Source organism: Odocoileus virginianus, chromosome 13 (genome assembly GCF_023699985.2).
Source record: "Odocoileus virginianus isolate 20LAN1187 ecotype Illinois chromosome 13, Ovbor_1.2, whole genome shotgun sequence".
Classification (NCBI taxonomy): Eukaryota; Metazoa; Chordata; class Mammalia; order Artiodactyla; family Cervidae; genus Odocoileus; species Odocoileus virginianus.
Window position 1 is genome coordinate 27,067,559 of NC_069686.1, and position 17,206 is coordinate 27,084,764.

The 17,206-nt window shown below is 39.4% G+C and overlaps 1 pseudogene; it reads left to right on the top strand.

Moving 5' to 3' along the window:
- The first annotated feature begins 3,016 nt into the window (after positions 1 to 3,016).
- LOC110132898 (transmembrane protein 126A-like) lies at positions 3,017 to 3,802 on the top strand (annotated as a pseudogene).
- Positions 3,803 to 17,206: the final 13,404 nt, after the last annotated feature.

Sequence of the window (17,206 nt, forward strand, 5' to 3'; positions counted from 1 at the left end):
TGACAGAGCACTAGAAACAGGACTATTGGGAATAATTTTGCATTAGGCAGGAAAGGAGGTAATTGACTAAGTGACCTAATATTGAGAGCTTTCTTTCTCATGAATTTCTAGAATTCTAAAAAATAAAATAAAACCTTATAGGCTGTATACAGAAACCGTAGGTACCTAATGACTGGAGATGCCTAAATATAGCCTCAAATTATTCATAAATGGAAAGCGGGAGCAGCCGTGCCCCAGATGGAGCATAATAGGAGGGTCAGAGGAAACGTAGGAGACGGACAGGGAAAGTGGAAACACGGTCAGGAGTCAGATTTCTCTGATGCAGGCACATGGGGCTGTGCCCAAGTACACTTGGGCTGGGAGAAGGCTGCGTTAGTTAATTACAGAGAGCTGACTTTTCCTCTCCTCTTTCAGTCCTACTCTACTATAAGGCAAAGATTGCAGAGACCACTGTGTGTGAACCCCCACATCACCCATATCTTCCAAGTCAGTTCTCTCCCTTCCTTACAACACACGACTGATCTCAGAGCACTGTTTCCCAACTCAAAGTCCAAAGCTTGACTCTCAGCCGCTGGAGGCTGACTTAAAATGGAGATCTCAAATATCACTTTGAACCAGTGGTATCTGGATGTCTGTGGGTGGAACCCACGAATCTGCATTTTTTAAAAAAAATTTCCCTCGGTAAGTCTTACATGCAGTATTAAGTTGCAGAAACTCTGCCTGGGGAAGACCAGGCTGGCTAACCCAAAAAAAAACCACAGGGGAGGGAAGTGCGGCCCAGTCCTTTGCCCCTCTTTCCTCATCTGCTCTTCCTGATTTTCCTTTCAAGAGACCTCCTTGCACATCACTCTTGAACTTACAAGTATGTATTAGAAAAGTGAAAGTGCTAGTCGCTCAGTGTATCCGACTCTTTGCGACTCCATGGACTGTAGCCCTCCAGGCACCTCTGTCTATGGGAGTCTCCAGGCAAGAATGCTACTGGAGTGGGCTGCCATTCTCTTCTCCAGGGGATCTTCCCGACCCAGGGATTGAACCCAGGTCTCCTGCATTGCAGGTGGATTCTTTACCATCTGAGCCACCATGGAAGCCCAAGTATGTATTTACATACCCATAATTTTTGGTTTACCTACTTTCAAGAAGACATTAATATAATTTTCTTATATGTCTAATATGCTGGCTATGATTTCTCTGTTTTGTATTTGTCATATTGTTTAAACCCTCTAGAGGGCAAGGATTAGGACTTAACCATTTTCCTATCCATTGTCATTTTTGGTAAAAACTAGATATTTGTTTTGAATGCAACTAACTCATATCTATAAGAAGTAATAAAAGTAAGGTTTGCACTGGAAACCCAGGGTGTGCCCCCTTTGCCAATGTGAGCAGGAATAGTCTGGAGGCTGGACACTGAGCCTGGTATTGAGATTGGCTTTTGTTTTAGCTCTACCAACAATCATGTATGAACATTTCAGCAACATTTCCTGCAGCCTCCCAGTTTATCTTCCCTTAAGAAGGGATAACAATCACTTTCTGACTTCTCTCACAAAGCAGCCAGGACAGTAAGCTTGATAATATCACTATTTCATATCACTTTTCACTTAGGAAAGCTAAAAATTACATCAACATTATCAACATCATCATTTCACAATCTACAAACTGTGGAACAGGAGTTCAGTCTGGGTTCCCAGAGATAATTATTTTCCTTCACCCCAGAACATGCAAAATAAATCAGTAAAACACAAAGATTCCAGGAATTAAATCTAGTTAAATGTATATCAGTAGTTGGTCTTCTAATTCACCAGGTAGTGTTAGATCTCAAGACAAGGAAAATAATTGGCATTGTTTAATTTTTGACATGCTACCCAATGAACAGCTAAGCCATTTTCATAGAAGGGAAAATTACAGTGTTGTTATTGGTATGTGGCTACTGTATCTAAAGTTAATTGGATTTTCCATTATGATGAGGTTTGTTTTTCAGAACTGAATCTCTTAGTCTCTTCCAATTGCTCTGAGTTGATGGTGAGACAGGACATACTCAAGGCACAGATTGAGAGGTATCTCATGAGGTCAAAAAATCCTCAGGTATATTGAAGCATTACAATGTGCATATAGGAACTAGGATTTGTGTAGAATGTATTCAGTATGTCTTCTCAAAAAGAAGTTTTTCAGGAGGGAAAATTGACTACTTGTTATTGTAGTCTCTCTCTCTCCTAGACAGTAATGTATTTTAGTTCCATTAGGATATTGAGTGTTATCTGTACAGAGTGGAACAAAATAGCCAGACCAACTTTTTTTTCCCTGAGTCCAATGGATTGCTCTCCAGCTTATGTAATTTAGCATCAGTTTGCTCTCTCTGGTATTTTGAAACATGAAAAGAGCTTTCAAAGTGAGAGAACTGCTTTGAAAAAGGCTTCAGCACCACTGGTGGACAAGGGACAATGGGGCTTTCCCAGTTGTGAAATGGCAACTCACACTGTCACCTTGAAAATCACAGTGAAAAGAATGTGGCTGCATATTCTCCAGCAACCTCAATGGCCCAGAGAGTGGGTCCCTGGGGAGAGGACCAGGGACCAGCCAGCCCAGTGCACTCAGGGTCCATGAAGGGGTCGAGAGTTTCCTTGGTCTAGGTTTCCACATAGGAAAGAATTTCGGTTTGAAGTTTCGACCTTCTCTATGAGAAAAGATGATGCAATAGAAGTACTTTCTGGTTGGGTAATCTTATCAACAATTATGTGCAATTATTTATCATATATTATTTTACAGTTTTCTGGACTGAGAATTCCTTGAGGAATTATTATGTCTTAATTGCCTTTATGCCCAGTATATCAAACTTAAGTGCATCAACTTAAGTTTTTAAAATATATATTCCTTTGTGTCAACGGTGTTCATTTGTTAGGTATGAACATTAAAAATAAGCCAAAAGATGGCTGTGCCTGGGTGAGTTGAGCAAAGGCTTGAGTGAGCCCTTGTGTGGCTGAAGACCGAGGAAGATTGCTGGGAGAAGAGGGAAAAGCTCAAGATGGAACATCATGAACCAGATGATACTGTCAAGGAGAACTTAATTGATATTCTAATCAGAAAAATCAACCACTACTGGAAGCAGAAAGGAATCTCCTTGAAAATGGATCAACATATATTGGACTGAATGCTGCTTTCTGTGGCCTAAGAGCAAATAGTCTTTTTCAACCCATTTTGCCTGTGTCACAGACTCATATACCTGGTGGCTTACCAAAGGCAGTGATTCCATTTTTGATGGCACACATATCTTACAAAGGTTCTGTGATTTGCATTGTGAAACCTGTACCAATACATGAGGTGGATGAGTTGGTCTAGTTTTTGTTGGCCTGCACTGTTTTCTTGGCTATCCCCTGTGAACAATGGCCTAGCAGCCAGGTGTAACTGAGTCTTGCTCCTCAAGAAAGGAAATATCTTAAATGCTTGGACTAGGATTTCTAGGCCTGTCTTTGTTGTTGTTGTTTAGTCGCTAAGTCATGTTCAATTCTTTTGTGAATCCATGGACTGTAGCCCACCAGGCTTCTCTGTCCATGGGATTACCCAGGCAAGAATATTGGAGTGGGTTGCCATTTTCTACTCCAGGGGAATTCTCTCAACCCAGGAATTGAACCTGCATCTCTGCATTGCAGGCAGATTCTTTACCATAGAGTCACTGGGGAAGCCCGAGCCTGTCTTTAGAAAGATGTTATTTCCAATTTTGCTCCAGACTGGGCTGCAGCATCCCAGCTGCAGACAATATAAGCTACTTTCAAAGGTGCTACAGTTACCCGAAACTGGCCTAGAAATTTAGTGATTGTTAAGTGAATCTGTATACAAAAATAAAACTATAAAAATAACCTACATCTAAGTATGAATAAGCAGACATAATTTTTAAAAATATGCCATAATTTTGCTAACCTATTTGGATAATTTCTTAATTTTTTAAGTCACTATGAGTCTAAAAATAAAGTGATATAAACCCTCTCTAGACATCCAACACATGGAGCCACTGGACCAACCGACATCAGTGAGGAAAGCTTCAATACAGGCTCTTGAAGATGGGAGGAAGCTGAGAGACAAACTAGGGGGACAGCTGGTGAAAGCCACGGACTTAGCCAGAATCCAAAATGTTTTAACAGCCTTTCTCCAAATATCTGTCTTTTAATGTCCTAAAAACAAAAATATTTTCTCTATGTCAACTTTTACATTAAACTTAAGTATTTGTTCTGCTTAATGAAAGAAAGAATACAAGAACATTGCCTGACACTTGGATGACTTAAAACAATTAAATAGGAAATTGATGAAACTATAAACCTAATTGAAAGTGGACTCCAGACTGAGAATTGCAGTTCAGTCACAATCGCAATTCTCCTTTCATTGCAAAGCTTCATTAAACCATGCAGTAGCTACAAAACTTTTATCTAGATTCTAGATAAACTTTACAGTTTATAAAGCATGCTCACACATATTATCTCAAGTGCCCCCAACAGAAGAATACTATATAATGCCTAGAGAGACACTTGTGGCCTTTATTTTAAGGGGCAAAATTACCTTAACCTCATTTTTAGAGACTCATAATTTCACACTACAGATGGAAATCTGAAGGTAGAGATAAGAACTCCAAATCCTGTGGAATCTAGAAAAAGCCATACTGACCATACAGATGTCAAAGTGTACTCTGGTGCTAGGTCTGCATGTACTATCTAATTCCAGCAAGTTCAAACCACAATTTGCCAAGGGCTACCTTCATTCCATGATTATAATCCAAGTCAAACTCAAAGCAAGAAAGGCAGAGTTTCTACTCTCCCCCATCATCTTCTGTGTGGATAGCACAATAATATGCCAGGCTATATGCTCCATATGTTCTCCCCTCCCCACCTCAGGGTCCACTTCCCATCACCCAATAGCAAACCCCTATTCTCAGTATTTAGGGAAACCAAATAGTTTAAACTTCTCTGCAAGATAATACGCTACTAGAAAAATGTCTACTGTTTCCTTGATGTCTGGTAAATTGAAAGATACTCCTGGTCCTGTTAACATTGCATTTTTTGAAAGTTTCTTACTTCAGATTTAGAAGAGGACAAGGAGATCTCAGCAGTTTTCAAAAGTCTCAGAAATAAGTCCTTGTAGTGATAGTACCTCTTAAGAGCCTCCATCTTGTCTTCTGCATTTTTAGATGCACACCCACAAAAAGGACATAATGAGTCCATTTTAACACTCTATTCCTTTTGGTCTTTAATGGGAAGTTAAATTAAGAATATTAAATACTCATTTTTTTCCATCAAGGAGTTTCATGGCTTCAATTGTTTTATTTAAGTCTTTAATTCAATTTGAGTTTATATATGGTGTGAGAAAATGGTCTAGTTTCATTCTTTCACATGTAGCACCCTTTTTCCCCAACGCCACTTATATATTACATCTTCTTTATCCATTCATCTGTTGATGGGCACTTAGGTTGCTTCCATATCTTGGCTATTGTAAATAGTGCTGCTATGAACATCAGGGTGCCTGCATCTTTTTGAACTGGCGCTTTCATTTTTCCTTGGACATATACCCATTCATCATGGAGGTGTTTCAAAAGACTAAGAACTACTATGTGATTCATATATATATACATTTGCACACACACACACACACACACACACACACGGAATGGAATACTACTCAGCCAAAAAAAAAAAAAGCAATGGAATTTTGCCATTTGCAACATGAATGGACCTATGAATGAATGAAGGGCACTATGCTTGGTGAAATAAGTCAGACAAAGACAAATACTGTATGTTATCACTTATATTGGAATCTAAAAAATAAAATAAATGATTATAACAAAATAGAAACAGACTCACCAATATAGATGAACTAATGTTTGCAATGGGGGAAGTGTAATGGGAGATGGAGAAAATAAGTAAACAGGATTAAGAGGTAAAAACTACCATTTATAAAATAAATAAGTCATAAGGATGTAATGTATAGCACAGGGAATATAGTCAATAATAGCCTATGTATTTTGTATGGTACATTATCTATAGAAATATTGGATAACAATGTTGTACATCTGATGGTAATATAATACTGTAAGCCAACTGTAGTTCAATAAAATTTTAAATCCCCTCTATATACTCAAAATTTTGAGAAGCAAATTCAAGACAGAGGCATTAATGACCCTGTTTTCTTTCTTTAGTTGCCCAGGTGTTGAACCTGGGCTGCTTACAGTCCTACTTTGAACATCTACTTCTTGAGTTTTTCTCACTGTATCTGTGATCTCATTGCCATGTCTTACACTGCTCACATATCTGCTCTGGTCCTGGATTGCCTTTCTCAAATAAAGTAAAAGTGAAGTCCTAGTTTTATCCCAGGTCATCAGCCACTCTCTCAAGTCTCATGAAAATTTTTATTTTTAAAATTTATCTATTTATTTATTTTTGGCGGTGCTGGGTCTTCACTGCTGCATAGGCTTTCTCCAGCGGTGAGCAGGGGCTACTTTCCAGCTGTGGTGCACGGGCTTCTCATTTGGGGGGCTTCTCTTGTTGCAGGGCACAGGCTCAAGGGCTTCAGTTGTTGTGGCTCCCAGGCTCTAGAGCATAGCTGTGTCAATAGTTGTGACACATGAGATTAGTTTCTCCATGGCACGTGTGATTTTCCCGGATCAGGGATTGAACCCATGTCTTCTGCATTGGCAGGAGGATTCTTTACTACTGAGCCACCAGGGAAGCCCTCCCAAATCTTATTAAAATGACATTTCATATTTTAACCACTTCCAGAAAATATTTGCACTAATCAAAAGGGAGAGGGATTTTTTTTTTTTCCTCAAGCCACACAATTTTAAAAATAGTCACCTGTCACTGTTTCTATCTACTTTGTTTTGGTGTCATGGAAACAATGTGCATGGGTCTAAGTTTTACCCTTTTCATGAATAAAGTGGATTCAGTTATCATTGCTCTTCCCACATTCAGCTGGTCTACATGAAGTAAATATCTTATTGCTGCTTTCACAAGAGAATCTTAGCCTTCTTGGTTAAATATTCAAATTCTTATTCAGATAACCACACCATACTATGGCAGGCAATATGTGGTGATTCATTATCAATATTTATCAAATATAATCATCAATAAATAATTGTTAGTAGCCTCCTACCTTGCATAAGTTCCACCTACCATCTTGTCCATATCTAAACTACTCTTAGCCAAAAGTAAGACATGGTGACCAAAAGCCAAGGTCCAAAACTCTTCGCAAGAGTTTCCCAAGTAGCACAACTCCACTTTGAAGAAGAAGCATGAAGAACAATACAATAGTGGTTCTATAGCAAGAGCTCAAGTGGACAATCAGAAAATAGATTGGTAGAAGGAAATACTTTAAAAATACTTGAGGCAGAATCTTAATTGATATGGCATGGTTATTTCATTACCTCAACCAGCCAATATGTATTGAAAACCTAGGAATAAAGGGGAAAATGACATAATTTCTGAGTCCAAGAATATCTCATTTTAGTGGAAAAAACTGGCATTGGAATCAGAAGTCTAGAACCTTCTAAGGCATTTAAGAAAACTATTGTTCTTCCTATTTTGCATGGAAAGAAACCAACTAAATCTTCCAAAGAGTAAATAACTCTGCCAGGATTACAAGACGAATACATAGGAATAAACTGGCCAGGATCCACACAGAAAGGAGGAAGATGAAGGGAAGTGGTTTTCAAAATGCTTATGAAGGAGAAATTAGTCACAGACTTCTTCTTATGCACAGGAGCTCCTCACAAGTTTCTGATAATATTTTTGGTACATAACATTGCATTTTAGCCAGACAACAAGAAATACAACAAGAAATAATTTCTTTTGGGCCAGCTGAGTGTCTCCCCTGAAAAACTAGTATTAAAGGAATGAAGCACAGTCTCTAATTATTAAATTGGTGAGAAAATAGTAAATACTAGGTGTAGTGTTAAGTTGTGTGTGTGTGTGTGTGTGTGTGTGTGTGTGTGTGTATGTGTGTGGTAAATCAGTATCCCAATTATTTTGAACATATCTTGATTTAGTCCTATATCACATGTTATATCAACTCAGACTCTTGGCCCAAAGAAGCCCAGACTAGACAGTTAAATATAAAAACCCTTAACAAATGCAACAAGAAATTGTCATTCCCCCCTCCCCGGAGTATACCCTGATAATCTGGGAAAATGCATAGTCCCCACACAAGGTTTTCTGCTTTCCTAGGAGATTTCTCTAGATTGTAGTCTTATTTATCAAAAACTATATCTTGGTGTGTGTTTTAGAATTAGGAATTAAGGTAAACCAACATGGAAGCTTTTGCATTTAATGTCCTAAATTAAATAGATTATAAACATAGAATAATATTTCTCTGCCTTTCTTTTTTCAGTTCATTCCCATGATTATCGTTTATATTCACTTAGTATTTATGAGTGATCATCCCTGACATTGTGTGGCAAAGATTTGAGTGTGATTTCACACAAACAAGAGTCATATGTCACGCATACAGCACATACACTGTTTACTTGCTAAAGTTGTTTCTTGAATGACAATTAGAACTCATTATCCTCAGTAGACATTAGTTCAGTCAGTTCAGTTGCTCAGTTGTGTCCGACTCTTTGCGATACCATGAATCGCAGAACGTCAGGCCTCCCTGTCCATCACCAACTCCCGGAGTTTACTAAAACTCAAGTCAACTGAGTCGGTGATGCCGTCCAGCCATCTTATCCTCTGTTGTCCCCTTCTCCTCCTGCCCGCAATCTCTCCCAGCATCAGGGTCTTTTCCAATCAGTCAACTCTTCACATGAGGTGGCCAAATTATTGGAGTTTCAGCTTCAGCATCAGACCTTCCAATGAACACCCAGGACTGATCTCCTTTAGGATAGACCGGTTGGATCTCCTTGCAGTCCAAGGAACTCTCAAGAGTCCTCTCCAGCACCACAGTTCAAAAGCATCAATTTTTCGGTGCTCAGCTTTCTTCACAGTCCAACTCTCACATCCATAAATGGCCACTGGAAAAACCATAGCCTTGACTAGACAGACCTTTGTTGGCAAAGTAATGTCTCTGCTTTTTAATATGCTATCTAGGTTGGTCAAAACTTTCCTTCCAAGGAGTAAGCGTCTTTTAATTTAATGACTGCAATCACCATCTGCAGTGACTTTGGAGCCCAAAAAATAAAGTCTGACACTGTTTCCACATCCATTTCCCATGAAGTGATGGGATCAGAAGCCATGATCTTAGTTTTCTGAATGTTGAACTTTAAGCCAACTTTTTTACTCTCCTCTTTTACTTTCATCAAGAGGCTTTTTAGTTCCTCTACACTTTCTGCCATAAGGGTGGTGTCATCTACATATCTGAGGTTATTGATATTTCTCCCGGCAATCTTGATTCCAGCTTGTGCTTCTTCAGCCCAGTGTTTCTCATGATGTACTCTGCATATAAGTTAAATAAGCAGGGTGACAATATACAGCCTTGATGTACTCCTTTTCCTATTTGGAACCAGTCTGTTGTTCCATGTCCACTTCTAACTGTTGCTTCCTGACCTGCATATAGGTTTCTCAAGAGGCAGGTCAGGTGACCTAGTATTCCCATCTCTTGAAGTTTGTTGTGATCCACACAGTCAAAGGCTTTGGCATAGTCGATAAAACAGAAATAGATGCTTTTCTGGAACTCTCTTGCTTTTTCGATGATCCAGCAGATGTTGGCAATTTGATCTCTGGTTCCTCTGCCTCTTCTAAAACCAGCTCGAACATCCGGAAGTTCACAGTTCATGTATTGCTGAAGCCTGGCTTGGAGAATTTTGAGCATTACTTTACTAGCATGTGAGATGAGTGCAATTGTGCAGTAGTTTGAGCATTCTTCGGCATTGCCTTTCTTTGGGATTGGGATGAAAGCTGACCTTTTCCAGTCCTGTGGCCACTGCTGAGTTTTCCAAATTTGCTTTGAGTGCAGCACTTTCACAGCATCATCTTTTAGGATTTGCAATAGCTCAACTGGAGTTCCATCACCTCCACTAGCTTTGTTCGTAGCGATGCTTTCTGAGGCCCACTTGTCTTCACATTCCAGGATGTCTGGTTCTAGGTGAGTGATCACACCATCGTGATTATTTGGGTCATGAAGATCTTTTTTGCATAGTTCTTCTGGGTGTTCTTGCCACCTCTTCGTAATATCTTCTGCTTCTGTTAGGTCCATACTATTTCTGTCCCTTATTCTGCCCATCTTTGCATGAAATATTCCCTTTGTATCTCTAATTTTCTTGAAGAGATCTCGTCTTTCCCATTCTGTTGTTTTCCTCTATTTCTTTGCATTGATCACAGTAGACATTACCATTCATTTATTTATTTTTTCAAGTATTTATTGAGCTCCTGCTAAGTTCCATGTTCCTATCCACCAACAACGTTTCCTTTCTTCCACATGGTACAACCCCAAAATTTAGTCTTAATATCTACTCTTGGCCCACATGGCATAGCTGAAACCCAATTGGTTTAAAGCAATGTTGATTTCACTTCCCTTGCAAAGGATTATTTTCATAAAGGGTACAAATCTCAGCACTGGCCAATGGAAATTTAAAGGAAGCCTGTTGGTGGGGGGAGGTTCTGTAAAAGGTTTTTTTGCTCTTAAGAGTTGCCCAGGGAAGAAGCTGTCTGTGATAGTTTTATGTGTAAATGTGGCTAGGCTACAGTAGCAAGTTATTCAGTTAAACACTTAACTAGGTATTGCTGTGAAAGTACAACAGATATGGTAACCATCTACAGTCAATTTATTTTAGATAAAGAAAGTTACATTTGATTAATCTGAGTGATTTTCCAATCAGTTGGAAGATCCCAGGAGCAGAATTGATTCCCCAAGGAAGAGGAAATTCTGCCTCAACCTTGCAGCATCAGCTCCTGCCTTCCAAACTTCCTCCTTCCAAACTTTCCAGCTACCACAATCACGGAAAACAATTATTTGAAATCTCTCTAGCTAGCTAAACGTCTGGTTCTGTTTCTTGAAGAACCCTAATACACTGTCCTTTTTTCAGTCTGGAAATTCAGATGAAAGAGTTAAAATATGGAATGAACTTGGGTCTTTTATAATACGATTTTAACTTTTGAGTTAATCAGTCCCAGAAAATCCCTTGTTTAGGACTCCTTGTGATGAGAGAAAAGAAATCCTTTTATTCTTTAAGCCATTTTGAGTTGGGTCTTCAAGCTTCTACTTGAAGCTGAAAGCAAGCAAACTAATACAGAAACCATCAGAAGAAAGTTAGTAGGTAATAAACATTAGTCAACTCTGGAGAGTTTAAGATAATGACATAATGGTATTTGGGTCATTTTCCTTCAGATAACAAAGAACTTAACTTTCACTGGCTAAGAAGGTCAGGCTAAATGAGTGCATTTAAGATTCCAGAAATGAATAATTGTCTTAGGACTGATATAGAAGCAGGAACAAAGGTGCAGTGAAGAGATTTCCTGTGGTGACAGGCTGTTTCATTCTGTGGAAGAAATATTTTTTTTAAAAAAATTAATTAATTAATTTTAATTGGAGGCTAATTACTTTATAATACTGTGGTGGTTTTTGCCATACATTGACATCAATCAGCCCATTCTGTGCAAGAAATCTTGAAAACATTATTCATCTTCAGAAAATAATTCAACTGTGTTCACTCCTTTTGGAAATTATTGAATAACTACCTCTTTCTTTATTTTACACTTTTGAGACTTTACCACAAAAGGGTCATCTGCATGAGTCTTTATTTTAAGGTCTCATAACTGACTGTTTTAGTTCTATTTCACACTTGGGATTACAACTACAGTTAAATTGCAAACAGCTGTGATTCCTGCCCCAAGAATATGTGTAGGTGTGCACAAAATGCTTAATATCTTCCGTAGGGAGCAGGTGTGCCATGGGCAGTGTACACTAGAGTGAAATAAATTTACTCTTAGGCTCAAGTTCTGTAATTAAGTTGCTAAGATTTGACTTTTGAGTTTCACACATAGGAAAACAGGTCTATGACTGAAATGCTCAAAGACTCTTCAAAAGAAAAGCCTACATTTCCATGGTGGCATTGTCTTCACAAGATAATCATTTCTTAAAAGATTCAGTTACTCTGAATAACAACGACACAGACGTGCAGAACATCAGGTGGGAGCCTGAGAGGAGCGACAGACAGATTTGCAGGCTCCTCCTCCCAAAGACCTGCTCAGTATGCTGGGAAAATGTTGTGACTGCATGCAATCTTCAAAACTTGTTTGAACTTTTGTAGGGTTTGGTTTTAAATGGAAGTTTAAAAGCTTTTTGCTTTTATTTTTGATAACACATGGGCTTCCCAGGTGGCTCAGCTGTAAAGCATCTGCCTGCAATGCAGGAGACACAGGAGCCATGGGTTTGATCCCTGGGTCTGGAAGATCCACTGGAGGAGGAAATGGCAACCCATTCCAGTATTCTTGCCTGGAGAATCCCATGGACAGAGGAGCCTGGCAGGCTACAGTCCATGGGGTCACACAGAATCAGACATGATTGAGCATGCTTGCACATGCCATGCCTTTGCAACACACACTAGACTTACAACATACATTTAAACTATATTCATTTCCTCTTTCTGTCCAATAATAAAATGATGCCTATTGACATTTACTGAGCATTTATCATCTATCCTACGTGCTCGTACTAGAGATACAAAGATAGAAAAAATGCAGTGATTTCCAGTGCAACAGGATACTGTAAAAAACCTGAACCCTTCTCTATGGAGTGGCATTCTGCATCATTTCCTTAAACAAAAGTGCAAGGAAATGTTTTAGCCAAACTCTTCTCTTACCTGATTCAGGTCTCAGTATAGGTAAAGGATGATCTTAGAGCCCCTTTGAACTATGCCAAGGTAAGAGTCCTAGAAAAAAATGCAACTCCCAAGACTCACACCTCAGTTTTCAAGGTACACAGATCAGTGGGGAAGCAAATCAAATGTTTTCTTTCCTAGTGGGTTAGTTTGATCTTACTCCTAAGATGCCCCCATCACAGGATCTTTTTAAGTTCTTTGAAATAACTTATTAATCTATCTAGAAAACTAAGCTACCTACTTCAGCCTTCTCAAAATGTAGTCCATCGACCATGTGCATCAGAATCTGTGGGATGCTCAGTAAAATGTCACATTGCTGGATACATAGGACTTTAATGTCTAACAAGCTCACATTCACTACTAAAGCTAACTAATAGATAACCACTGATTTTGGGACAGATACCCTCTCCATCCCAGTCACTGATCCTGGAGGCTGACCTAGATGGACCACATCACAACCAAGACCTCTCCTTCTCTGAATTCTGGTTGGCTCTGGCCAGTGGGGTTTCCCTGGTGGCTCAGATGGTAAAGAATCTGCCTGTAATATAAGGAGATGCAGGTTTGACCCATGGGTCGGGAAGATCCCCTGGAGAAGGGCATGGAGACCCACTCCAGTATTGTTGCCTGGAGAATCCCATGGACAGAGAAGCCTGGTGGGCTACAGTCCGTGGGGTCCCAAAGGGTTGAACACGAGCGAGTGACTAACACATTCCCTTACTTCACCGGCCAGCAGACCTTGGAAACTGGAAAGAAGAAATATGACAGAGGTACTTTGTGGGCTTCCTTAGCTATGTTGCCTGAAGGCAGCCTTCTGTAACCCATAGGACTTTCTTTTTTCCTGATTCTTATCCTACAGTGACTCACAGCTCTTATCCCTTTGAGCCCGGATGTGGTAACAGCTCCTCTGACCTTATTCATCCTGGAGAACTGTTCTGCTCCCCTGACGCTGTTTGCCCTTTCAAAATAGCCCTTTGTAAATAAACTCTCCTCCAATCTAATGTAAGTACACCATTTGCTTTCTCTAAGAATCTTGACTGAAATAGATATATCTAGCATTATTTTCTAGGGTTTCCTTGGTGGCTCAGATGATAAAGAATCCCCCTGCAATGCGGGAGACTTGGGTTCAATTCCTGGGTTGGGAAGATCCCCTGGAGCAGGGCATGGCAACCCACTCCAGTATTCTTGTCTGGAGAATCCCATGGACAGAGGAGCCTGGCAGATCCACAGTCTTTTGCAAATTGATTTTATTTTTTGATCTTTACAGCAAAATATGATATAAGTAAAGCTGACTTTCCTTTAAATTGCCCTTTTATGAGTGAGAAAACTGAGGCTAAGAGAAGTTAAACATTTGTTAAAAATTCATCCTGCTAATCAGTGGGAGAACCAGAGAGTAAGTCTGGTTAGCTGACTGAATTTAGAGCTCTTTGCATGACATCAGCTGCTAGACCCCTTCTTTCACCACCACATGTCATATCGCCTGATACCATTACCTGATACAAATGCAGTGGAAATGACATCTTTTGGGTAACAATGAAAGAAAAAATTCAGTATAACCCGTGTAAAATTTTAGATGCAGGCATCCAAATGGAGAGGAATTTTCCGAGGAGATAGGCTTCTCCATAGTTGTACATGTGGTCACGTGCAGCCAGGATTGAGACAACCTAGGCTCTGAGGCTTTTCTATGCAACTTAACCAGTCCTTCCTGGGGTGCCCTCTGTATTCTGAGCCAGACCTCTCCCAGTGTCTCCAACATTTTTTCCCTGTATGTAGCTCTTTCTTCAGATTGGCAGCTCCCTTATGACAGGAGTCTATTTATTTCACCAGTTACTATAACTCCTTCTTGTCTAGTTCTGGGAACACAGTCAGTGCTCAGTAAGTACTTGTTACCTGAATAAAAGAGCAGCTATCTGTTCAGTGCATCCATATTCTGCCATTATTATAAAATCTTGGAGTTACTTTCTCCTCTAGTCTTTTTATCCTCTAATTCAGCCCATTGCCAATTTCGGCTGACTCTACTTTTAGAATCTTTTTTAGATCTATGTCTCCCTTTCCATTCCCAATGTCACTATCTTGATTTAGTTCTCAATCCTTTTTTCCTTGGAGTTGGTTATAATAGTTTCCTAAAACTCCTTGCTTCTTGTTTTTGCCTGTACCAATGCTACCTTCATCTTCTAGAGTTCAGCTCTGATCATCTCACTTATCATCAGAGGCTTCAAAACAGTAGTTTAGACACCATAGCAAACCATTCCAATGCTGCACCCCTGGTTCCATATTTATTTCCCAACATTCTTCTATATATATATTCCATGTTCTAGCAAGTCTGCACTTGGTCACATCTGTTACTCCTGGTTTCTTCCCCACTCCATATTTTTGCTGGTAGTTTTAACACCTGAAATACCTGTCTTTGTCTGGTATATCTGTCTACTAGGCTTACTAAGAAGGTAATTCTCCCATGAAATTGTCCTGATTCTGCTCTTGGTTTTCATTTTTGGAAGTAATCTTTCCTGATTTTGAACTCTTATATCACTTTATCTATATTGTTTTAGTGCTGTTTTCTACTTTCTGTGTATTGGAATTATTTATGTGGTCCATCTACATCTTACCTCTCTACAAGACAGGAAGGTCCTCAAATTCAGGTTGTGTACCTGAATTATCCTTGAAGCATCCTTGTTACATACAATGTGTTTTACAAAGACATGGCAATAAATATTTATTGAATTATTGTGTAAAACTGTACAGGGGAAGGATGGACAAAAAGTGGACCATGAGGATCAGTTAAAGGTTAGTAGATGAACTGATCCTGAAGACATGCAAAGAAATTTAAGGAATGCATCACTATAGCAATGATCTAGAAACAAAAGAAAGGTACCTATGGGAGACCTGGAGAGGCCTTGCTTGCCTGAGTGTGAGATGAGAATAAGGGATTCTGGGCATCAGGGGAGAAGACCTTGAAGCTGAGGGGGAAAAGTGCTTTGGACCAGGCAGTGAAGGTGTCCTTCCTGACAAAATGAAAGAAATGTTAGCAATAGACAGAAGGACGGGCAGGAAAGAAAGGAGTGCTGAAGGAAGAGATTACAGTAGACTATCATTAAGTCCTGAATCATGTTGAAGAAGGATGTGGCATCCAAATAATGCCTGGGCTTGGAGAACAGTGACAAGCTGACATGTGTGGATGTTGTTGAGATATAAAAAGAGAGGAATCAGAAGCAGGCAGAGTCCCATCAAAGTTAGATCGCTAGGTTGACCTTGAGGAAAAAATCTGACACCAAGATGCTTTGGGGCTATAATATCAGAACTGTCTAGGAGCAGAACTGCCTTGGGGCGGGGTGTCTGAGATTGCTTCAAAACTGGAGAAGTGGTCAGGACAGATGTTCAGCTCTGGGAAAGGCCTCTGAAAGCACTCATGGTCTTACCAGAAGCCTCTTCGTCCAGATGTGATATGTTTTGGATAGCTGTTCCAGATGGGAAATACTGATCCTATAATAAGCAGTTTGTCTAGGTTATACTTACAATTCTATCTAGGTCACAGCAGAATTCCCTTATTGCAATTACACGTTGATTTTCTGATTCTAAAACAGAGAGGAATTCAACATGGAAGAAACTCCCAAATTCTTTTTCTAGACTTTCAAATACTTTACTGAACAAGTCTAATTGCTCAATTTCTCTACCGGAATCTCATCACTAGTTAAATGAATTCAATAGTATTCACTTCAAAGTAATATTGTAAAGCTTAATTAATGAATATCTTATTTATAAACCCTTAAAAGAATTGTTTTACTTCGACCTTCAGGATGAAACCAAATTGAACCTGAGTCTTTTTGTGTCAATCACTTTTCAGAGTCTCTTTTTCTCCCTGTGGAGAAATCAGCACAAACACTATTGGAATTTATCTAAAGAAAAGAATGGGGCATTTTCATCATTGCACAATAAAATGGAATTTTTCTTGGAAAGGAGCTGCTTTTCTATTCGGTGTTCAATTTAGACTTGATTTTACCTTCTCCCACTGCCTGTCAATTACCTAGGGCTAGAGAACACTTAGATGTAAGTGGTGAGCAGAGTTTATCTAGGGAGACAGAATCAGGCCAAAGTTGCATATTACATTCATCTTTAAATTTTTGTTCCCTTGGCTGTTTGTGGCCTGTAACTATAGCTACATGGTCAAATACTGTTTTTCATATCTGCCTCTCTTGGAGTACATGGGTAAATGCCAAAGAGCAAAATATCTGGAATAATAGTTTTGAGCAATCTCTCCATGTTTTAAAAACCCGTTCATTGTATGGGAGCAGATGATAAATCTATGTAGAAATCTTGTTTGGTGCCCATACAAAAATAACCCCACAGTTCTCTGTGGTATTTGGCCATCTCCTGTTTTTCAGTTTCAGGGTGAAACAAGGTTAGATAAATCACAAGCACCATTCCACT